Here is an 8,134-nt window from a genome sequence, read left to right on the forward strand (position 1 = left end):
AATTACATTTTTGGCCAAATTATTTGCTATAAATTATACCTTTCTAATGATCAAACCTTTCATATGTGATTATTATTAATAAAATGAAATTTGATTAAACCCTTTTTCTTTGAGGAATCAAAACGATATTATTATTGTTAGAAAGGTATAATTTATAGTAAATAATTTTGGCAAAAAAATTATTGTATCTCAATTTTAAGCTTTAAAAAAATTATTAATTGTGATATATCTCAAATTAATATATTATTTTTTATTATAAGGGTATAATAGTAATTAAAAATTAAAAATAAATTTACTGTTAAAACAAACGGTGTTTGTTAACGGAAAAGGGGTTATAAGTCCTTTTTGAAACGTTGAGGGATTTTTTGTCCCTTTTCCTAAACGTTGGGGGGTTGAATGTCCTTTTCCCTATATTTTATTAAAAAGTTTATTGATTTTACAAAAGTCTGCAGGTGCCGTAGCATCCTCTAATCCAAATGGGACTCCGTCCCTAATTATTGCAAGATCAAAGGTTCTCAAGAAAAAAATTTCAACCTACAAGTTAATCCTTAAAACTAACTTCTGGACAAGTAACTAAAAGCTATATTGTGATTTTAATTCAAGTACCAACGTACCATGCATTCATGCAATAAGAAGCAAAAGAATCTTTCAATAACTTATCTTGATCTTATTGTCCTTTTTTTCTCTTTTTTTTTTCTTTGTGTGTGTGTGTGTGTTTGTAAGAATATTTTAGGCTCAATAAACTTAAATAAGTTCCTAATATGAACTCCAGATCACAAATTGGACTACAAACAAAAAAATGAGCCTCGACTCTTTGTCTTTATTCTTCTGTCTGTGATCTCCATTTTTCTGTTTGGTTAGAGTTTTTAATTTGATGTAAGAGATGATTTGAATTCGAATTTGCTTGTAATGGGACTCAAACTCAAGCACATTAAGCTAATTTTAAATCTTCAACCATTGAGCCGATCAGTTCATCTAAATATAAATTGAAATAGCTTTTTGAAACATCAATCATGCAAATTTATATATTATATTATACAATACCAATTAGATAAATTATAATATTTCCAATAATTTCTTTTAGAATTGCATTAAATAATTTATTAGAAATATATTTAAAAAGTTTAGTACCTTTGCATAACATAAAACCAACAATAATAAGAAAACTTAGCAAAACAATATTATACTAAATGATAATACAAATTCGATTTAAATTAGATAAATGCTCATTTAGTTCCAGTATTTTGAGCTAAGTGCCCTTTTAGTTCTTATATCTTGAAAAATACCTTAAGACACTCCTACTACAAAATATGTGATATTCTTACTCTCTTTTTTTTTTTTTTTTTACTTTTACAACAATAACCTTACAACAATATTCTTAGTGACATTAATGAAAAAAAATTTAATTTATCAAATTAAAAATAAAAATAAAAATAAAATTAAAATTAAAATTAAAATTAAAATTAAAATTAAAGTAAATTTTATTATTATTATTTAAAAATAAAAGTAAAATTAAAATTAAAATAGTTTTTTAATATTATCTTATTTATAGTGGTTAATTTGGTAACTTAAATTTTTTATAGATGATTATTAGCAAGGCAACAACGTATTAAACATCACTTTAAGTTGGCTTGTATGAATTTATTTATAAATAATTATTATAAAGATTGTTGCATGGATAGTAGTTCTCTTAGATTGATAATTATTGGTCATAACTTTTTTATGGATATATTAATTAATGCTCTCAAGATTGTCGCAAAGTCATTATTATTGTAACAGCAAAGGAAAAATAAAAATGTCAAATATTTAACTGTAAGAGTGCCTTAAGGTATTTTTTAAATTATACTAACAAAACAGGCACTTAACTCAAAATATAATTTTAAATTTTAAATTTAGTTAATCACATAAAATTAATTTATAATTTAAAATAATGCAACATTAATTAATAATAAAAATTCAATTAGATTAAAATAGAAAAATAGTTTTTAGATCTAATGTTGTTCACTTCAAATTTATTTATTTAAATAATGTGTAGTAATATAATTCAAATAAAATTTAGTTATAAAACTTGAACCACGCTTTGGCTCATCTAATATCGTGCTAAGTTTTAGGACTCACATGCCTAAAAATCTAAGCCTAGCTCTGCCAACATATGCATCATACCATGTTGTGTGCCTCGGCGAAGCATGCGGTCTGCCCCTTGTGCCGCTTGGCCTTTTCACCATCTATAATTTTGTGAGGATGTCATTTTAATAAATATTCAATAAATTAATTTTATTAAAATTTAAAAAAACTTTGAGAGCAACTTTTTCAGTTTGTAATTCGCACGCGGCCCGAGAGGTTGGGCAAAATTTTTGAAAAAAAGGTTGCATTTATAAGTATTAAAAAAACTGCTTCTCCATCCAAACAGAACTTCAACGAGTATCATAAGCAAATAACATCATTGCCAACTCTTTTCATCTCACTGTCACCATCATCGTCATCGTTACCGATGGTGAATAGCAACAATAAGAAAAATAAAAGCTCACACATAAAACTCGCTTAATGTTACAATCTAAATTTTAAAGCACTAACCTTAATTTCTTCATTTTTTTTCTTTCTTCTATTGATTGATTTCATCTTCAATGCTTGGTAACAATTGTTGTTTGATGTATGTGGGATGAGAAGTGAAAAAAAAGAGAGTTTTGTGGAGTAGAGTGTTTAATTGTTAGAGAGGGAGTTTTGTGTAGAGCGTTTACAAATCACTAGTTGTTTTGGATTTATTTAGATTATTCTTAGGGTAACTTGGTCTGATAAGCAATTTTGTTACATGCTTAGCTTGGATAATGGTTTTATGAAAGTGGCAAGATAAATAAATTTCCAAAATCTAACAATCATTCAAATTAATAGAGGACCTCAACCATTATAAAAAAGTCGAGCAACATTAGTAATGGGTATATAGCCGCCTTTGGTTGGACTCTATAATTACAGATTTGTTGAGCCAATCCGTATTGCAATTTTAAAAAATATTGCAAAACTTTTGATGACAATGTTACTCACATTTATATAAAAGGAAAAGAAAACAATCATAGATATTTGCTGTGCTTTCTTATTTTAGAATTTGAGAGAAAATCTTTGAACTGGTTTAATTGTCAGATATATATTATACGTCTTGCCACAATGATGATCTTGGTCTTTATCAAACAGTCCTAAGATTACAATTATGTTCATTATCTCTTTAATGAAAAATAAAATCCTTAGGAAATAAAATATAGGGGGAAAGCATAGCCATTTATGAAACATAGGCATTTATGAAACTACAAGTACCAACCACCCCATGGCATACTATTGTATCTCTTTCATAATGTATTATGAACCAACTTAAAAGAATGGAGAAAACTTCTCAACTTAAATTGTCTTGCTTGGTTGTTCTTCTCTTAACTACTTCTTCTGGTATAAATTTTAAACTTGTATCTCCTATTGATGCGAGATTCTGGTTACCCTCTTGACCACAACCAGGATCTCTCCTCAACTAACTCGACCACGATCAGGATCTCTCCTCGTAAGGCTTCTTCTCTAGAAGTTCCTGCGTACATAGAAACAAGTCAGAGCACGCTGGGTGTTTTCCCGGCGTAAACCCTCCGACGATCAAGTCAGGAATGTAGGCTTTGCCTTTCTGGAAAAAATGGCCACTAATCTTATGGCTCTTTTTCTTAGATCTATCGATCAAAAGTTCTCTTTATCTCAGTTTCAATGTCAAAAATTCTAACCTTTTTACCTTCGTTGGCTACCTTTTTATAGGCTTCTCCTGAGTTTAGACCTTCCCTCAATCCACGCCCATTACCTTCCCATCTCTCGGAAGTGGATGCTCCGTTTCTGTAATCGTGGGTGGTCGCGTGGTCTTCGTGCCTTGATTCTCGGGTTGGAGTGCACGTCTCGCCAACTGTCGTTGATTGGGTCTCCTCGCCTCAACCGTTAGCAGGAGACCGACCTTGCTGATGGCGTATTCGTGAACAGGAGCAGAATATTCCTGCTCTTGTTCTCCTACTACCAGACTTCTGCAAGATATACCTGTTCGTGGAACCCTGCTATTAGGTATCTGCTCATCACGGCTGGTCTCGTCGAAGTACATCCCCCAAACACCGGTCCCCCAGTTTTTGGTGTTGGGTAACGTAGTGAGCTGACAGTAGAAACTCAACGGTTCTGGCTCGCGTGGGGTAGGGAAAGGCTGTCAAGAGTCGTGTCGTATTTAATTGCGGATGAGGTGATGTGGCAGAAATCTATCCCTCCATTTGAATTTCAAACTGATGGTTACGAAACTCTTGAGATTTGTGTCGTTAAATGCTAGCAGCCCAAGGGTTTGTTCCTCATTAAGAAAACCCAAAAACCCCCAAAAGAGAAACTCATCATTTACTCTATCTTTGTCTCTCCGGTGAAGGATTTTCGACATAAAAAGCTTCAATCCCTGTCTCTCTCCGACTGAACCACAACTTCAGGTATTATTTCTATCTCCTCAGTCTTGAATAGTTGTAGACAATTTCTTTTCTCTCTGTTTTGTTTGGGTAGTGGTTGGTGATACTGCTCTGGTTATAGTTTAGGGAATGTCAAAAGGCAAAGAAAAAGTTATTGAGATTGATGACGTTGAGTTAGGCTTCTTGCCTAGTCTGCTCACCGGTCCTGCCTTTGACCCCGAGATCCCCTTAGAACCCATTAGATCTAGTGTTGGAACTAGTCCTAGGAGGATGTCCCACAAATAACTTCCTCAACCGGTAATAGCGACGACGAGGGTTCTTCTGGTTCGGAAGACACCTTGAGTGAAGACCAGGAGGATGATTCTGGTGAAATGTCCCCATCAGGAACACCGCGACCAGATAGGAAGAGCACAGTAGGGGGTAGAGCTCTATCACAACATTATACTATTGATTTTATAACGTGCATGACCACAATAGATGAGCTTGTTAATCTCCGGGCTAGATACGGCATTTCTGATGATATTCCCTTATGATCCCAAGAAAAAAAGGATACTCCTAGCCGACCTCTTAGGGGTTATGTTACTCTATTTCTAGATAGCTTTAAACTTGGGTTGAGGGCCCCCTACAGCCCTACTTTGTTCGAATACTTAATGGGTTGAATTTAGCTCCTGGTCAACTGAACCCCAATGGGTGGCGAGTACTTTCTGGTCTGTTCATATTACGGGACAGATGCTACCAAAGCGAGCCAACAGTTGACGAGGTGAAGCATCTGTACCAGCTAAAGAGCAGCCCCAAAGACGCCGGCTGGTATTACTTCCAATCTAGTACCAATAGCAGGAAACCCATAACTGATCTTCCAACTAGTAGTGGTGGGACTTGGAAGAAAAATTTTTTTTTTTGCTGGGGGTTCCTGGGGTCAAGTTGCACAGATTGACGGGAAAGATTACCGCGTCCCACCTCGTTTCATGGTCCCAGGTTGCCTGCTCGCTTCAGATGTCTTGTCTCTATAGTCATTCTCTTTTTTGCTGATTTGTCTCTAATCCATATCTGCTCGAATTTCAGGTTCTTGGGGTGTGCACTACTCACTTAAACTTGAGCCACTCAAGCGGGTCGAGGTTGTATTGGTCAATTCATGTTCGCACTGAGAGTTGCTAACTACTTACAACTTGCTCGAATCTCAATTGGTGTCCACTAACTCTGGGATGGAGGACGCTGTAATCGGGGCTCTAAATCGGAAACGTTCTCGACCTCATACTGCTAAGCAGGACCAGAATAAGGATGTTCCCACCGCGAAGCGGGTGAGCATCGCGGAGCAAGTCCCTCCCTTGAGGACTCTACCACCTCCTCCTGCCAAAGCTAGAGAAACTAGTGGTGCAGCCGCTGACCCCGTCTCCTCTTCTCCACCAGTTGAGCCGAAGTCTCGCTCATCTGACAGCCGAGCAGAGCACCTGATCCCTTATATCAATGAATTTTCGAAGCTTGTGAGCAATAAGGACTTTAAGGATTTTGATGGCAGCACTCTGGGTGAGCTGGTGGGGGCTATGCAGTATAGTGCCTTTCACCTCGGCTGCATGGCCACCTACTACAAGGCGAAGGTTGGCCATTATGATCGAAAGATGAAAGAGGACATTCACTCGGCCAAGACTAAAGCTGATGCGGCCAAGAAGAGAGCAGGAGACCTGAATCTCGAGAATTTGAAATTGATAGAGCGAGAATCTCTCGCTCAAGCTAAGGCCATCACCCTTGAGGAAGAGCTGACTAAAGTCAAGAAGGATCTGTAAAGGCAGAAGGCTATGTACGAGGTTCAGCTTGAATCTTTCTAGGATTCCCATCAGGTTCAGGTCGAGAACCTGGAGAAAGAAGCTGACAACCAATATGACCAGGGGCTTCGGCACTCTTATCGTTGCATCATGGCCGTCCTCGAGAAGCAGCATCCTGATCTGAAGATGGGCGAGCTTGATGCTGTTGTTGCTCAGTATATGGATGAGGAGGCCGCCAAAGAGGATATCGTGGAAGTGGAGCCAAACGCCACCGAGGAGGGGGCCTCTCCTCCTCGTCTAGTCCCTACTGATGTTACTGAGGTGAGTACCCCCCCTGGGGCCACTGGTGAAGCCCCCCTGCTCCTGAGGTGGAGTAGCCAGTAGAGGGAGCCCAGTTTATTGACCCGTCGTCCTCTTAAACTTGTCTTGTGTTGTAATTGCTTTTTGAACATTGTATGTAGCAGCTTTGCAAACTATTAGAAGCTTAATAAGATTGTTCTTACTTGCCTTCTCGTATTGTAGTATTGATTTATTTATTTATTTGGCTTCTGGTCTCGTCACAGAGCAGGCTTCGAGACTTAGCCTTTGCGTGCCTTAGAAACTTTTTAATGCTTGGGAGTCTAGTCACCTTCGCTTGGTCGAGCAGATCCTAGCACGCTTGGCTTCTAGTCTCGCCACAGAGCAGGCTTCGAGATTTAGTGAGCCTTTGCGCGCCTTAGAAACTTTTTAATACTTGGGAGTCTGCTCGCCTTCGCTTGGTCGGGCAGATCCTGGCACGCTTGGCTTCTGGTCTCGCCATAACACAGGCTTTGAGACTTAGTGAGCCTTTGCATGCCTTAGAAACTTTTTAAAACTTGGGAGTCTGCTCGCCTTCGCTTAGTCGAGTAGATCCTGGCACGCTTGGCTTCTGGTCTCGCCATAACACAGACTTTGAGACTTAGTGAGCCTTTGCATGCCTTAGAAATTTTGTAACATTACAGCTGACTGAAATTCTTCATCGATTCATTGATTGCTGAATTTGGCTTACACGAGATTGCTTTGACATAAAATAAATAACAAAGAGCGCGAACAGAAATAACTTTAAAATATGAACAAGTCTTACTGGAAATATTTCCTGAGGTGTGCTGCGTTCCATGGGCGTTTTACCTCGTGGCCATCTGTGCGAACCAGCTTATAAGCTCCGGGTCCAACTATCTACTTGAACCTATATGGCCCCTCCCAATTTGGTCAAAGTACTCCTTGAGTCGAGTCTTTTGTGTTCTGATTCACTCTCCTTAACACCCAATCTCCGACCTTGAACTGCCGTACATGCACCTTTTAGTTGTAATACCGAGCAACCTTCTGCTGGTAGATGGCTGATCGCTTCGATGCTTACTCCTTCTTCTCAATTAGCAAATCCAGATTCAAGCACATCTGGTCGTTGTTCTCTTTCTCATCAAAATGATATGTCCGGTGTGTGGTCGTCCTTATCTCGGCTGGTACAACCGCTTCGTGTTCGAAGGCCAAGGCGAACGGAGTTTCACCGGTTGTTGTTTTGTGGGTTGTCCTGTATGCCCATAATACACCTGATAGCTCATCAACACATGCACCCTTTTTTGCTCCAAGTCTGGTTTTCAAAAGTCTCTTTATTGTCTTGTTGGCTGCTTCTACTTGTCTGTTAGACTGAGGGTGAGCAGACGAGCAATACTTCAATTTTATCTCGAGGTTCTGGCAGAAGTCTCTGAAGTTCTGGTTATCAAACTGCCTGCCATTATCTGTTATCAACGCATAAGGGATCCCGTATCGACAGACCAGGTTTCTCCATACGAAGTCGGTTTTCTTTTTCTCTGTGATCCTACTGAGGGTTTTTACCTCTATCCACTTCGTGAAATAGTCTATTGCTACTATTGCATGTGTTGCTGCTCCTCGTCCCTTGTGCAATGG

This window comes from Citrus sinensis, chromosome 5 (genome assembly GCF_022201045.2).
Source record: "Citrus sinensis cultivar Valencia sweet orange chromosome 5, DVS_A1.0, whole genome shotgun sequence".
Lineage (NCBI taxonomy): Eukaryota > Viridiplantae > Streptophyta > Magnoliopsida > Sapindales > Rutaceae > Citrus > Citrus sinensis.